The sequence below is a fragment of the Formica exsecta genome, unplaced genomic scaffold, assembly GCF_003651465.1.
Source record: "Formica exsecta isolate Colony F162 unplaced genomic scaffold, ASM365146v1 scaffold253, whole genome shotgun sequence".
Lineage (NCBI taxonomy): Eukaryota > Metazoa > Arthropoda > Insecta > Hymenoptera > Formicidae > Formica > Formica exsecta.
In genome coordinates, this window is record NW_021849803.1 from 152391 (window position 1) to 163998 (window position 11608).

An 11608-nucleotide genomic window follows, 5' to 3' on the forward strand; every position below is an offset into this window, starting at 1 on the left:
CCATTATTCCGCTAATGGTTTTATCAATTACATTTTGCTGTTTCGGTTTTTTACGCATATTTTTTTATTTATTTAAAAAATAGGAGATAAGCAACAGTTTATATCTTACTGGTGTAAAGAAATATTGCGGAAGAAAAGGAATATATCTCCTTGACGAGTTGTTTGACACAAAACCGACAAATTGCATTGCGTAATCAACGTGTAATCTGCTCATGGCATCACTATAATCGTTAGCAGGTAACTTCGAAGCCATTTATAGAGTTAAATGAGTACGGCACCAACGTGTTTCGAGTACTCCTGGAAATGCTAGCTGAGAAACATCTACAGTTTCGCTATATTAATTGGCATGACTAAACGACACGTGAATTACACAAGGCAGATTTATCGCGTAAATAATAGTTGCACACATATATGTTGACAAAAGATATAGCACATAGAAGTGATATTGTTAATGAATTAATCTTCTCTTTCTCTCTCTCTCTCTCAATGTGTACCTAATCATAATCATACTATCTTCTTATTTGTACAAAATGTAAACACATGGATTAACAATCATACAGTATTGTTATCCTGATGTTTCGATATAAGTTGATTATATTATAAAGTATGATTATATTATTTACAAATAGCAATAAATTTTAGATATAATAAATAAAAAAATCAAAGCATGATATACAACAAAAGATAAGTAAAAGAGATAAGTTTTTCTCATTCACTATATACTTTTAATTAATTTTTTAAATAATTATAATACATATAAAAATATTAAATTATTATTTTACATATAAAATAAAAAAAAATGTTATATAATAAAAAATGTAAAATAACATATAAACATAAAGAATAATGCTTTCAGTCATTTTATAGATGATCACTGACAATACAAAATTCATGCGAGTAAAAATTTTTCATAATTTCCATAGCTAAAAATAAGAAGAATTTATATTGTGTCATAAATAAATATAGGTTTAATATTAAACAGATTAAACCATACAAGAATATTTACTACACTGTACGGCGGAATTTACAATTACGCGGGTAAGGCAATTATTAAAGAGCTACTCGTGATTAAGCTTGCTTCCTTAGAAATATTATCCTCGACCTCGACCACATTCCCTAATTTGCATCCGTCACCTCTAACAAACACGATTTGCCCGTCTTTCCGACGTTGACGGATAAATAAAGTTTTTGAAGCAGCTATAGTTATCATTAAACGTATATCTTCTCTCTTCGTACATCATTGATCAGAAGTCAAAATTGTTGCATAGAACTACAATATTTATATTAACTAAAATTGTGTGTGTGAAAGGAGAGAATAATTTAATTAAAAAATTAAGATCTGTAAAATGAGATAAAAAAGCGTTTGTATAATAATTATAAAGAAAACTAAATAATAGTTTATATAATAATATAACATATTTAAATCATGAAGTATGCCGCACGCGCGCGCAAAATTCAGTAATCAAATAAACATAAAATAAAACAATTTTTTATAATCGAATAAAATTAAATGTATTATTCAAAAATTGGCTTATATACAAATACGTCACTCATTTTTTTATACACATTATTCCTTTCATATTTGTATTTATATTTATAAAGCATTATATACAGCACGTTAAAGTCGTTTTACTTTGTTTTCCGTAAAATAACTGCGTGTTACTGTTTAATACCCATCAGTTTTTGAAATATGCTGTCGATATATCGACAATATTCACCACGTTATTACACAGTTTCCGTTAATCGTTAGCAGAGTGACGGTATTTATTTTTCGCAAGCGAAAATAGGACAGTATTAAAATTTATTGAATCGTGACGTGTAGTTGCACTCAGGTTGTCAATAAAACAAAATATATTGATATTCTCACGCGTAAATATAAATTGAATGTATTAATTTATTTGCTTATTTGACTATTTTTTTATTATTTATTATCTGTTATAGCTTATTTATATCGTAATATATGAGCTTGTATTTTGTGTATATTTTATCTAGTAGTAACAAGATCAGTGCTCAAAAATACGTATTAATTTATTGTTTAAAGATAACGAGATACAAATTACTTTTCGTATATTTTTTATTGTTATATTTTATCTAGCCTGTAAACTATATAAATTTAGATAATACAAAATAAAATATCTTCTAAAATATATATTGTTACAGGGAAAAAAAATCCTGTTGCTTCAATTAAAATCTACGTCACGGGCTGCCAACAAACATACATAGTTCATTCAATGATATTTTTATTGGATCAAATATTTGGATTCTTAAAACAACTATTCAAATATTTGATCCAATAAAAATATCATTGAATGAACTATGTATGGTTGTGGCCTTGACGTAGACTTTAATTGAAGCAACAGCATTTTTGTTCCGTGTAAGAATAAGCTTTAATATATCACATCTTTCTCTAATTATAGATAAATTGTAAATTCAATATATTACAAATTATATAAAACAATTTTATTACAAATCGCGCAATAAGAGATTTCTGCTATATTTAATTCAGTTCTTGCAAAGAGTGAAATTAGAAATATATTGTACATTGAAAGTTTTCGAAACATAAACGACACCATTGTGCCGGTTTAAAGAAATCGTAATATAAATTGACTATACAAACTAACAAACTAACATCACATTGAAACTTTTCCATTAAATTCATTTCTTTCATCAGCGCAATATCAGAGTTGTTGCATGCGAAAAGTTGCCGACATATAATCGCAATTAAACGCCAGAACGCCGATCATGTCCTCTCAGGATTCGTGCATTCGTTAACATAACTTCATTACGAGCTAATGAATCAGATATCGAAACTGCCTATCGAATTGTTGGATTTGATGAATAATTAGAACAGTTTCCGAGCGCATAATCGTGATTAGGTGACGCATTTAGCACTTTAAAACTCAAATCTATTTAATCATTGTACGCACAAATTCAATCAAAATTATTTTTGGATTATCTTCAATAAATAGCTTATATAATCATTAAAATATTTAATGTCAAGTATTATTAAATTATCGCGCTAAGATAAGATTATTTTTAAATAGAAATTCCCATCTATAAATACGTATATATAGCTGAAGATCTGTAGATAAGAAAAATATGGGAGACGTTCTTGCGTATGGTCAGAACATATAATTAAATTTAAAAAACTGATGGACAAACATCCGACGATATGGCTACGCTTATAGCAAGTATGAACGGAGAGCAGACATGACGAGTCTCACGGCCGACTACCAATTATAATGTTTAATCAGACGAACGTAATTATACGTACGGATATATACGATGCGCTACCACTTACCAAGAGTCGAGACGGAACGAGATTCGCCGAGCCGGAGAGAAGTCAAATATTCGTACAGATATGATTGCATAATTCTGCCCGGCCTCGCGTGGCATTTCGAGAATTTCTACGTAACACGAAAACTTTGATCTCGGGATTTCTCCTTTGATTCATGTGCTATCTCGGTGCAAGCGTCGTAATAGTAAATCAACTGCAAGTCTTCTTTGCAAGCTAAACGATGGAATTATGAATTTAGCTTACTTTTGCTTCCACAATACCACAGTATACACAGTATTCACTTGCAGAACTCAAAAGTTAATTTTTTTGCAACATTAAATTATGCTAAAGACTTTTTTTCTGAATGTAAGTTGATATTTGATATTATCTAATTACAAATACAAAAGCTCAAATAAAACATTAATTATCAAGAAAACACATTTTAATTTTCAAGAAAGATTTGCACTGCATGCGAAGTATTTTGTGTAAAGATGTGAAATTTTCTTATTCATCCTTTAAAAGAATTGCACAATTGTTCATCTCAAAAATAAGATTCGTAAATAAAGATATAGATCGTTTGTATAGGATAAGATCCAAAAAATAAAATTTGAACTTATTCTTGCCACAAAAATAATTATATATAAAAATGCAATATATTAAATTGCAATATTTTATTACAATATGTGTAATATAATATTATATTTATATAATATAATATCTAATATTACATATTTTTATAATAAAAAGTACCATCCAAAAATTATTTTTATCATATAGTAAAATTTATTTTAAATGCACAATGATTTATATTACTAAAATAAACTGCTAATTAAAAATAAATAATTTTAAGTTTTTTTCAATCAATAAATTCGTTTTTATCATTGCTTTTTTCAGACTTTATTTTCCACTTTTTGAATTTATATTTGTATTATGTATTTAGGGGTATATTTTTTAAATCACAATATACGTATTACGTCGAAGCTAAATTCAAGAACATCTCTTGTGCAAATAGCACTTAACGGCATATTACAAGGATAAAAGCGTATATAATCTAAATTGAAAGTGGCTAAGAAATATCCGTTAAGTTGTTTGCCTGCAAAAGCTGTTCTTGTCAACGCAAAGTTTCGTGAATTCTATCCAAGTGAACCAATCGTTTCACTTACTTTGATATATATATTGGAAGTATTGGCAAAACTCTACAGGCACAAATAAGAAATATTTTAACAAAGTGAGTCATACCATGGTACCATGGTGTTACGTAACTCCATGCTGAAGAATCATGGATATATCATGTACAATAATTTTGCTGACAATTTCAAAAATGTGCATCATCTATTCGACGTTGATATATGATACAATTAAACTTTACGCGTAATTATGTTCTTGTGCTAATAAAACTAAATATAAAGTATATTTTCAAAGTGTGAATATAAGTTTGAAACTTTCTCTGAAATCGATATATCATTTTAATTTATATAAACTTATCTTGCAGCTCTGACTATTATGGCATACATCCTAACAGAAATAATAGTTAATAACAATGATAATAGATATAATATTATATATAATAGATATAATATAATACTGAATATATATGATAAATATGTGTGATAATATAATAAATAAATACAAAAATAATAAACAATATTAAATAAGATAAACTGTTAGAAAAACAATATGAAAAAATATTTGTTCGTATATATATAAGGTTTATTAATTAAAAATAGATAAGAAAAGTAGGTAAGAAAACAAATTTCTTCGCTTAAAAAATAAGTCTAATAGTACAATAAATTTTTTAGTACGAGATTTTATCTTTGAATATATCAATTTTGAAAATTGTTAATTTTTTGAACATTATTTACTTGTATTCTTTTATGAAGATTTATTTCTACTACGTCACGAATATACCGTCGTATTTCATATATAACTTATATATAAAAATTCCAAAAATCATCACGAATACAATGTATTCATTAACGTTAACCTTTGCTCATACATTAAACAATATTAAATAAGATAAACTGTTAGAAAAACAATATGAAAAAATATTTGTTCGTATATATATAAGGTTTATTAATTAAAAATAGATAAGAAAAGTAGGTAAGAAAACAAATTTCTTCGCTTAAAAAATAAGTCTAATAGTACAATAAATTTTTTAGTACGAGATTTTATCTTTGAATATATCAATTTTGAAAATTGTTAATTTTTTGAACATTATTTACTTGTATTCTTTTATGAAGATTTATTTCTACTACGTCACGAATATACCGTCGTATTTCATATATAACTTATATATAAAAATTCCAAAAATCATCACGAATACAATGTATTCATTAACGTTAACCTTTGCTCATACATAACTTGGCTAAACGCCTCTAAATAGCACGGCTGCTCACTTAATAGATATATTGCAGAATCAAGATGCCGCTTGCACTTACTCGCGATGGGCATTGTTTGTCGAACTTCTCGAACAATCGCGTTAACAGGCTGCTCCCACGGCTCATCAATATCGCTACGAAGTTCCCGCCGCGCGAGCACGACCAAGTTCTCCCTCGCTTGCGAACACGTCGCGTAATAATTATAGGGCCGTCCACACTTTCGCGAGCGACGGCCTAGTTATAAGCGGCGGGATGTCTCAGAGCAGTTTAGTTGAGGCGATTTGGCATGAACTTCGGGACTGAGTTGCGACGACGGGCTCGATATTCGAGTTAATAGCAATTAGCGTCGGACGAACGCAAAGCCGGCTGACTGACGGAACTTCCCCGATGGATATATCCGTCGTTAGTCGTTAAATCCAGGGGCAAATAATAATGTATATATAATGCTATAGACGTTCTACAATTTCTGTGAAACAAGTTTGCTGTGACATCGCCGTAGTACCAAGTAATAAACCAAAAGAATGGGACATTACGTCGCGAGAATGTCTGCGAATTTTTCATCGCAAATGTGTCTGCAAGTGGTGCCATTTACTGCCGATAGACGAGGTCTTGAATAAATAAAATGCCGCGATAATCTCAGCTTACTAGAGCAAATTATAAAAAAGAAATACTGAACTTATTGTAGGTATTATTGAATTTCTCAATTCAAAAGATTTTCTGTCTGTTAATATTTAGGACAAATATTATCTAATATTTAAAAATCAGATTACATTTCTAAATGTATGATAAATTCTTTTTTAATTTCTGGAAAAATACGGTTGTTACAATTCGAGAAATGATTGAATTATTAAAATTATGAATATTATTATCTTTGTGTCACGATATCTTTTTAATAAGATAACAAAAAACATTAGATAAAATTTGCAATTCTAAAAAGATTAAAACAATAATGTAGCGTTAAACTTTTCTACAAAGCAATCATTGTTCTTATTTAGTTGTGAAACAAGCTCTCACCCTCAAAAAACGTAAATTTCAGGAATATTAAATTCTTGATAATCTAACATTTAAATTACGCAGCCATAATTTCGTGCCACAATCCTCGGAATTTTCCAGATCTCTCCCCATTGCACGCAAATAATTAGAAAGTATGTTGGCTAAATATCACTCTCCACTCTACTTGCTAATTATAAATGAGGTTTCACAATTTTGCCGCCTGGGAGGGTGCTAACGTCTCATTCGTAATACTGAAACTCTTACATCAACTGCGACGCAGATGGCGAATCAAGTTGTTCAGCCAGTTAAACTTCTTAACTAGAGTGCGGGGTAGCTACTTAATCGAGAGGTTGACTTAATAATTTATTCCTCATTTCTATGCTTTGCCAGGCAATTCTTCAGAAACGTATATTCACCAGAATTAGAGAGGAGAATAAACCCTTTATATAATGTTTCTCTATTAATAATTAATATTAATAATTATAAATTATTCAATGTAAAGCATAGAAAAAGAGAAAGAGAGAGAGAAAGAAAGAGAATTCATATAAATAAATTATTCATTTAAAGCATGCTAGCTTGAATGTTTAACTTAGGAAACATCTAGAGAATTATTGAATTAAATTGAAGTTTTTTTGTTTCTTCTTTATTTTCCTTCAAAATATAAATATTGCAGTCTTAAATAATTTGAAAAAGACAATAAAATATATATGTATGTCAATATAAACTATTATGCAAAACTATTACTTTCAAAATTTTATCCTCAAGTTAAATTTGTCTGAAATTGACATATATTATTTTATTGACTTTTTCATACACATAATATTTATCTCTCTCTTTGATTTTTTTACAGAAGTGGTATAAGTCATCAGTAATATAAAACCGTCGTACATGAGAAAAAATAATACTTAATTTGTGCATGCAACCACAAGAAATTTCATTAGAAAGTATAATTTTATGACCGAAATTTAAATACATACATAATAGTAATATTCAGTCTTGTAATTTTGAAAATTTGGAAATATTAAATGTGAGAATAATGATATTTTAAAATATGTTCGATTCATATATTCTATCAATGTTCTATTTTATTAAACCGCATATATTTAATAAATATACATATACTGTATACTTTTAATAATGCAATATGTGCAACATTATAAAAGTAATATTAATAATATTTAAATATTGGAATGTTTTAATGCTTAAATGTATGGAGAAATATTGTATAATGGAAGTGAAAACAGAGAAGAAGAGAGAGAAAGAGAGAGAGAGAGAGAGTTCCATAATACAGAAATTTGTGAAAGAAACTTTAACATTTATTGCAATCGAAGTATCTTTCAAACCGATAAAAACTAAACGATATCCTTATTCCGCGCAAAAATAATGAGCAAAATTTATCGGTATTAATTGGCGAAGACAATTATGAACTCACCAACCATCTTTCCGGAAAATTAACAAAAAAGAAAACATTTAAATCTCCGCGACGTGCAAATTAATACGCCACATTACCATTCTCTTTGCCCGGATATTCTAATTAACGCTGACTGTAATGCACCGCGGTGCACAGTTGTAATTCGTTATAATAATCTTCGAGATAATTAATTGCGCGTGCTTACTATATGATTAATTGTGCCCCATATATTCGTTTACCTGTTTATACTGGTAAAATTACAAACACGGCGAATAATGCTGTTTCCCATTTTTTTTACTTGGACGATAACGGCGTTACAAAATTGTAAAAAGAAAAAGAAAAAAGCGACAATGGCATCTTATAATATCGACAAATAATTTCAGGAGCTTAAATTCTTTGAAGCGCTATCTAATAATGCGAAGATTTATTTATTTGTTCTATTAAAATTAAAAAAGTTATAGGATCTTTCTCTTTTGTTATAATTTCTCAAAGAGTTTAATAGTTTTAATCATATATTTTTATTCGAATTTATGATTTCATGTGAAAAAAATATATGTATATATCTCCATTCCATTATTTGATATATGTGTATATCTCCCTTTCTCTCTCTCTTTTGTAGAAATAAAAAAATAATATATATATATATATTCCTCTCTGTTAGACTTTTGTAGTATAAATTAAATATACTTTTCTAGAGATTTACAAGAATAACGTAATTATAAATTTAATGTAATATTTTTAGGTCGGGAAAATTTCTAGAGAGAGAGAGAGAGAGAAAGAGTTAATCGCAAAACAATATATGCTGACTAAAGATTAAATTGCAGCCCTTTTAGGGTCTCATAAAACCTTTGCAAGTAAAAATGGCAAAAAGTAAGAAAATATTTCATAACTTGTAAGAAAGAGGAGAAATTTATGTTAACGATGAATAATATTTAACTTGACAAAATATTTACGAAATGCTAAATGTTTTAGCATCATTTTTTAATCGCCTTGTAAAACAAAAATGCATCGCATCACATGATTAATTGTTACGTAAACAATTATTAGAAAACTTCGTTAACGTATTTCTAATTTCATTGCATTATGAAAAACACAACTGTACGCATTGTTCATTAAAATAGAAGTTTTGAAATCCATTAAAATTGCGGCAAATATATCTAAAATTTAATCGAGTTTAACAACCTTCAAACTTGCAAAAGTTTGTGACAAAGTATAATAAATCCATCTAACTCCGCGTCGTCTGAATTCACGACAAAATCGAAGCCGCAATTTCGCGCGTAAGTTTCGCGAGCGCGTTATTTCGCGATTCTAATCCCTCCGCTCGGTTGTTGCAGCAACACCATCGGCTCGTGTTCGTAACGCCTAGCAGCATCCACGGGATGATACTGCCACGGGTAATGTCATCTTGCTAACGTCGCTTTAATGGCTCGCAAATTTAACCCGCTCCGCCTCTGTGCGCTCACTCGCTCGCTCGCTGTACGGAAAGTTTGCCGAGAAATCCAAGCCGGCTATCGCTGAAGTCGCAGTTTCGGGGCCAGGATATTCCGGAATTAACGCGATATCGATTCACGCGAGCCGAGTGCTCATTAGAACACGCTACGTTACGTCGCGTTGACGACGAAGCGAGCGCACATTTACGGAATTAACGGGATTCCGATTTTAGTACAGCGCGAAATAATTAAAGCGCGATATAAGACGCCGATTATCTACGTTTCAAGTGTATCGAGTTTCGGTTAACCGAGCATTTCACCGAGTCTGGTCATTGGCAATTCGCGATTCGTACAATTTAAATGGTCACGAGATTTACATAATTTATTCTAATTGAGAGTTTACCGCAAAATAATTACGTTAATTTACACTAACAACTATAAATACGCGCAAGAGAGAGAAATGGATATGGAACGTTATTAAATTAGGGAGTTGACATTTTCTATAAAAGAAACAAAATATATTTTGAATAGGTCAAAAATACGATTGCTAATTTTAATTTAATAATCTTTTCTATAAAATTAGTTTAAGAATTGAAGAAGTTACAACACGTGTACAAATACATAAATAGAAATATTGAAATATTATCAAGATCAACTTACTGACTTTAATGTTAAATATAATGTTATAGATATTTTTCAGAAATATAATATGAACGTAATATTCAGATGTATTATCAGTGATAAAGAGAACGATGTATCGCTAATAATAATATATTGGCTATATAGCTGCAACAATATTGTGTAAAGGAGATAGAGAAGGGATAAAATGCAAGTCAGAGATAAGTATGAAATGTGGATATAAAAATGCGATTACGTTGATGATCTCATTACGTGGCTAATCTGCTTACGGCAGATTAACGTTACCGCGCCATTTGAAATATTTCCAAGTTTGCATGCTTTCACGTTGCGTCGCGCGCAGCATCATAGCTACGTTCTCTCTGGCTGTATTACTCAAATCCTCACCTTAATCCATAATCCCTAATTACAAATTGATAAGTAATTAACGTGAATATCGTTCACGCGCAATACATTAATATCGAAGCACCATTTACGGCAATTCCGGTGTTATCTATGGAGATCGATATAATCGTACTAATCCAACGGCCTATTATTTCATCGTTCTATAACAATAAAACGACACTTGGATCAAATTTTCACATGATATACCACTCACAGCAAAATCATTAACGCAAGATGTTTTAAGAGAGATTATTCGATTTTATCTCCACTATTTGAAATCTTAGAGACAATTTTAGCACCACTAAAGTAGACATTTTTTTTAGGAATTATACATGAAGATATAACATCCACAGCTGTACAGAATGTCTCATTAATGATTCATGATTTTTGCCAGAGTCGCTCGCTATATGTAAAATATATACGAGTTTGGTATAAGCAATAACTGCTTACGGCGTTTTAATTTTGCCTCCATTCATCACTATTTCGCGTACGTTAGTAAAACAAACGTTTAATGAATTGCGCATTAATTAATGCGAATTACAATTTTACGAGCAATATAAGTTTTTCGCATAGTTGTTTAAGTTATTAATGAGCGTCCATTTGCCGTAACAGACGTATTTCTTGGTTGCTTTAATAAGATATCTGGCGACTTATAATACGGTTCGCGTAAAGAACGCTCGAAATGAAATCCTTAATTAAAGGCACCACGATTTTCTTCCCTGTCTTCGTTACACAGGGTGGCGCAGAAAAGAGATAGCGCGGTGTGCAAGACAAGAAATAGACGAAATTCGACTCGCTCGGGGAAACTAATTTCACCGTTGCAGCTTGCACATATATTTATCCCCGAAGGCGTATTCCGCGGGATGCAATGAATGCGCCACGCGTTGGATAAGGCGCGTAAAAAAAAATACCGTATGCACCACCCGCAGCGGCGATATCGATAATACGGGCGTCTTGTTTACGCTGTATATATCCGAGCTTATCCCCAGTTCTTTTCAATTAAATGAAGCGTCTAATTAAAAATACGCATCTCTCTTGTAACCCTTAGGCGAACGCTAAAAAAAACTCCGATTATGTATACTCTTTATTTCTCTTCCGA

The 11608-nt window shown here is 30.3% G+C and overlaps 1 protein-coding gene across 5 annotated transcripts in view; it reads right to left on the minus strand.

The window, feature by feature from the left end:
- The window catches only part of LOC115236501, a 174156-nt gene that overhangs the window by 42691 nt on the left and 119857 nt on the right, over nucleotides 1–11608 (minus strand). The gene's annotated exons all lie outside the window — the stretch shown is intronic.